This window comes from Megalobrama amblycephala, linkage group LG1 (genome assembly GCF_018812025.1).
Source record: "Megalobrama amblycephala isolate DHTTF-2021 linkage group LG1, ASM1881202v1, whole genome shotgun sequence".
Lineage (NCBI taxonomy): Eukaryota > Metazoa > Chordata > Actinopteri > Cypriniformes > Xenocyprididae > Megalobrama > Megalobrama amblycephala.
The window spans coordinates 8,754,743-8,760,810 of record NC_063044.1 but is presented as its reverse complement, the minus strand read 5'-3'; the positions used below and the strand labels follow the sequence as shown (position 1 = coordinate 8,760,810).

At 35.0% G+C, this 6,068-nt stretch overlaps 1 protein-coding gene across 1 annotated transcript in view; it reads right to left on the bottom strand.

The window, feature by feature from the left end:
- The window catches only part of LOC125280859 (gastrula zinc finger protein XlCGF57.1-like), a 1,316,469-nt gene that overhangs the window by 1,148,002 nt on the left and 162,399 nt on the right, over window positions 1–6,068 (bottom strand). The gene's annotated exons all lie outside the window — the stretch shown is intronic.

Sequence of the window (6,068 nt, the reverse complement as noted above, 5' to 3'; positions counted from 1 at the left end):
CCAAATGACAATCATCATGGACAGCTGTGGTAAAAAGTAAAAGACTTCAGACTGCGGAGAGCCAGTAAAAAAATGGGAAAGTGACCGGGCTTGTGTGAAAACAAGAATAAATGTCGGCAGGGCAAGGCTTCTGAAAGGTGGCGTGACCCAAAAAGGGACACAGAGATGGCCATTTTTCTGCTGGGCAGGTAAGACATTTCAATTGTTCATTGGGTAATGAGGTTACAGTAGCACATGTTTTCGCTTAGTTATGGACCATAGATATGGTTCTTCAGTTGACATTTTCCAGTGAAACTTCTTATTTTGGACATACGTACAAGACGTAGAATCTGTAATTACAATGTACAGTGAAGATCAACACTGTTGCGTTGACTGACAGCCCCCACACATGGCTGCACCTCAAAACATTAGATTCATCCACGCTGAGGAATCGTGCCGAAGCACAACCCAAGTAAAGATGATAATTCTGCAAATCACTGCAATTGCAGGTTTCAAACAGAAATGGCCACAAAATTCCAGACAGTAAACTGTTTCCTGACGTTCTTTAAGTGATTGCACTACTTCTGATATGAAGGACAAATGGATTTGCAATGGAAACTTTGTTGCGTCCAGTGTGGACAGCTTCTAGCTGTTGCGGCGCAATGTGATTGCATATGTAATAGGCAAAAAACTGTCTGTGACAAAAGTAGTATGTCTGAATTCACAGTACTCATAAAAGAGTAGGCATGTGTTACACATGTAGAAAGGAGCAAGCGTCGTTTCTGGTGCAACACATTTAATATGCTTGTTTTGCATTCAATTCTGCAAGGAAAGAAGTAAAAAGATAATGTCAACCACATATGGAGCGTATCAAATCTGTGTGTTAGCTATCTGCTCGTCTTGGGTTAACTGTCATATTAAACTATCATCTAAATGCTCTATAACATTCCCTGTTGTTCACAAACAAATGTAAACATATTCACTTGCAAATACAGTTGCATATCAAGCATATGAACAAGTTTTGCTGAATAACAACAACAACAACAACAACAAAACACTGTTAAACTTAATTTGAACTTCTACAATATTTTCTGTCTGTTTAACCACTTCCCAGAGTACATGCATTCTCTGTCCCAGCATTACTTATTTACTCTAATTAAACAATGACACTTTAATGTTTTCTTATGTCATGTTTTATGACTGTCTGGGTTCATAGACAAGCATTTCACCTCATTTGAGTTATTGGTAACCCTAAACCACAGCGGCAGACAATTTACATAAGATGGCGGACAACAACGAACTCCATGTGCGCCACTTAACTCACGTTACAATTAAATGATCCGTTTAACCATCAAAATAACCTTAAAATAATTACTTTAAACTACATATTGTCACTCCGGTGCACAATAACGATCTTGGTTCAATATTAATTGGTTTCGCGTTCTATCTACAAGTAATTACAATATGATCGTGGTACTCAAACCAACCCAAATCACCAAAACTACAATGAAAACTGTTCATGGACCCCTTAATTGAAATATACTGAGTTATTCTTACCTGCAAGGAAAGAAGTAAAAATTTAAAGTCCACCACATAGCCTATGGAGCGTATCAAATCTGTGTGTTAGCTATCTGCTCGTCTCACGTTAACTGCTGTATTACTCGTTCTCTAGCAGACCTTGGCAAGAGTTCCCCCTTGTGGTTTGGATAATTTACACCACTGTGTACACATTATAAGATATAACCAGTGTTGGGCACGTTACTTTAAAAAAGTAATTAGTTATAGTTACTAGTTACTCTCACAAATAGTAACGGAGTTAGTAACTGAGTTACATCATTATAAAAGTAACTAATTACCAGGGAAAGTAACTATTGCGTTACTTTAAAAAAAAAAAAAAAAGTCAAATAACTTGAATGCCCCCATTATTAAATATAAGTCAAAGAATAAATTATTCTTGATCCGACTCGTGACTCATGATCCGCTCTTGCTTATGAAATTTCTCTGTACTGTCATTAAAGAAAATGTAGTTTCATGTTTAAATAGTCATATGTCATGTTTTAAATTAATTTACTTGATTATGAAAAGTGAACAGCATGAGTAAGATGCATCATAAGATGATCAATATATCGGGAGTCATGGAGTAGGTAAGACATGATTTTGACCACTTCATTAAGTTTTGTTTTATAGAAAGCCTCTCTTTAAAGTGAATTTCGTTTTGTAAAAATTGTATCTTAATTTTAATCAAGGTTTCATCAACCAATTGCCTGGATTTAATAAATAAGAAGCAAATATAGCAGGCTATGGCAGGCGCGGGCGCGATCACTGGCGCATGAACTGGACCGCGACTTATAGGCTAAATGAACCGAAACTCAGCGTATAGGCTGTTTGCCTCGCAGACATGAGAAATATATCTATAGAAAGCTTGAAATATCTACTTTAAAACGAAAAGAGTCTACTCTGATTATGTAATCCGAATGAAATGTGCATTTTCTCTCTAGGCGCGTCCAGTATATGTGGAGATGATGAGAGTCAGCAATGTCAACTTCATCTTTGCAGCCGACACTGATTCAGAAAACATTACTTTATTAATAAACAATTAAAATGTATCCTTGCTGTTTTTTTGTCATATTCATAATCATTACTTTTGCCGGTTCTTTATGGCAAGCATTATGCGTGCGCTTGAGTGCATAGCCTATATTACATAAACGCTCATTATTAGTTTATTCTCTCCAGTATGTAAGAAATTAAATTAATATAAATGTGATTAGTCAACTAATGGCTTAAATGAACAACTAGCCTACTAGTCGACTAGAAAAACTTATTTCACATATTTTCGATCCAGCATGTCACGTTTATCGCAGTAGCTAGGACCTTTGAACCAGATGCTCAACTAAAGTGAAATAATGAGCATATTTCCACTATGAGAAACTCGTCTTGCTCTCGCCTTGACTCACCATGACTGCCGCACATACCTGAATAAACGGAAACACGCCCACAGTGCGTCTTCGTGTTTACAGTGGTTGGCATCCACCAATGCGTCACTGCTGTAAACAGGTTAGGCTGTAGGCTACACTTCAGCCAAAATTAATTAATTAAAAAAAGTAATGTACAACGCACCATATGGTAACGGTAACGGAGTTAATTTATTTAAAAAGTAATGCGTTACAGTATTAGTTACTGTCAAAAGTAACTGCGTTACAGTAACGCGTAACGCATTACTGCCCAACACTGGATATAACCTTCCTGCAGATAGTATCAAAGTATATAAAAAGGAAAAACAGAGTTCAAACAGTTTCAAACATTTAGTCTTAGATTACCACTTCTGTATAGAAATATATAAAACTCAAATTTTAAATGGGGGGGGGGGTCTTCTGTTTATGTCTTTTCTTTACACTAGTGCCACACATGAAGTACCCGGTTGACCTACTACTTCTGACGATTTTGTTAAGTGTGCATATGATGGATGCTTTACAGGAGAGGATTTATGAATGTCAGTGAAGCGACGCAACTGATGCTGGTAGGTCTTATGATAATGGCAACATGATGGATGTAGTGTGTCCGGATTACATTCATATTACACACATTCTTACTTTTTTTTTTTTGTAGTTGCAGAGTAAATTTTAAAAAAAATTAAAAAATTATTCAAAAAAAGTACCTACTCAAGAGAGTATACGATTTTGGACACAGCCACAGTAAAGCATGCCATACATGTTTCTTCTTCTTATTGCCATAAGACATTTACATATTGCCAACAACTGGGCAGTAGTGCAATCATTTTAAATCCTATCTTTTACTCTTTAATCATTTTTTTATTACTGAGAACAAACATTATATTCTTTATCTGAAAAAGAAAGATTGGTTGAACTAAAAAAGATATGGCTGTATAAGTTTTGATAGCCATTTTACTTCCACATTTGTTGTGAGATGTGTCTCATATGTAGTTTATTATAGAAATGTATTATAAAGAAAATGTCCTGAGAGATGAGAATATAAAATAAATTACAGTAAAATAACATTGCTTTGTTATAATAGTGCTTTATAATAATAATAAAAAAAATACGATATAATATAATATTGAAGTAAGTCAGAGAGTAAGTTGGTATGGCTACTTACATACCCTAAAAGTTACCTCCATTTTTGGAACTGAAATTTGAGGTTATCCAATTACTTATCCATAAAATTACCCTGGTATATCGCATAACCTGCTTTCTGGAATACCCCCAAATGTTGTATAGAATTCTAAGGCTCATTCAAAACTGACAATATCATTAGAGAGTAAGTAAGTATGATCACTGAATTACATGTAAACTGTTTCTTAATTCTTAATATTTAACGTTATAGATTTTTTTTTTTTCTATTTACATTTTTATTTCTCTGTGTGTTTATCCTGGTCACCCTTTCAAGAGGACTGCACAATAAAAACAAAGGGTCCAAGCAACAATTCGTCTAGAAAATATTACTTTTGTGAAATAATTTATTATGTTTTTGTTGTTGTTGTTGTTGTTGTTGTTTGTTAACAAGAGTTTACATAAAGGATTCATAGCCAAAAAAAAAGAGATTATTTTTGTCTTTTTTAATTTTAGAAAGATTCAATTGTAGTGGGGGCGGATACATTAAAGGGTTAGTTCACCCAAAAATGAAAATTCTGTCATTTATTACTCACCCTCATGCCGTTCCACACCTGTAAGACCTTCGTTCATCTTCGGAACACAAATTAAGATATTTTAGGTGAAATCCGATGGCTCAGTGAGGCATAGCCAGCAATGGCATTTCCTCTCTCAAGATCCATAAAGGTACTAAAATCATATTTAAATCGGTTTCATGTGAGAACAGTGGCTCAATATTAATATTATAAAACGACAAGAATATTTTTGATGCGCCAAAAACAAAATAACGACTTATTTAGTGATGGCCGATTTCAAAACACTGCTTCATGAAGCATCGGAGCATAAATGAATCAGTGTATCGAATCATGATTCAGGTTCAGATCGTGTGTCAAACTGCCAACAGCTGAAATCATGTGACTCTGGCGCTCCAAACAGATTTGATACACTGATTCATTTGTGCTCCGATGCTTCCTGAAGCAGTGTTTTGAAATTGGCCATCACTAAATAAGTCGTTATTTTGTTTTTTTTTTGCACACCAAAAATATTCTCGTTGTTTTATAATATTAATATTGAACCACTGTACTCACATGAACTGATTTAAATGTGTTTTTAGTACCTTTATGGATCTTGAGAGAAGAAATGTCATTGCTCCCTATGAAGGCCTCACTGAGCCATCGGATTTCAACTAAAATATCTTAATTTGTGTTCCGAAGATGAACAAAGGTCTTATGGGTGTGAAACGGCATGAGGGTGAGTAATAAATGACAGAATTTTCATTTTTGGGTGAACTTACCCTTTAAAACTCCATGTGTTTTTCTTTGATTTCCATTTAGTTTTTTAAAATGCCACCAAGTAAATGAATAAATAAGCAGTCTGCAGTGACTCCGTAACTTTCCAGTGGCGATAAAGGAGAAATAAAAGTAGTAGTGTGGATCTTTTGCAGCAGTTGTAATGAACAAAAAAAAAAAAAAGTAAGATAATCACGTGAGGAAGAACAAAATAAAATGCATAGACAATAAACGACACCACAAGGTTCAAACACAGGGCAATATATAATCAGAACATAATCAGTAACCATTGAGACACTCAATGACTAAGGAAACTCATAGAAACAGGAATTAAACAAAGAAAACAAAGAGTCTTCAAACAAACAGAACATGATATGATCTTTTTTTTTTCTTCAGCAAAAGTTAGCTATGTTTCAGCTGTGTCATGCTCAAGTCTGGTTCAAAGCCAGATCTAATTATAGAAGTCACTGGAATGCCAACACCCATCGTTCAAAACGTCACTTGGATGTGAATAGTAAACAGTCAAAAATAAAGGTATTATAAACCTCCATAGCATCTGCTCAATGGTAAGTAACATGGCAAGCTTTCTTTCATCTGCAACATACAGATCTGTTTGAAAGTTTGATCATTACACATTGTGATAGCTGTAGTCTTATATTTGTTCTATTACACTTTTAAGGCTCTGGTCCAATCT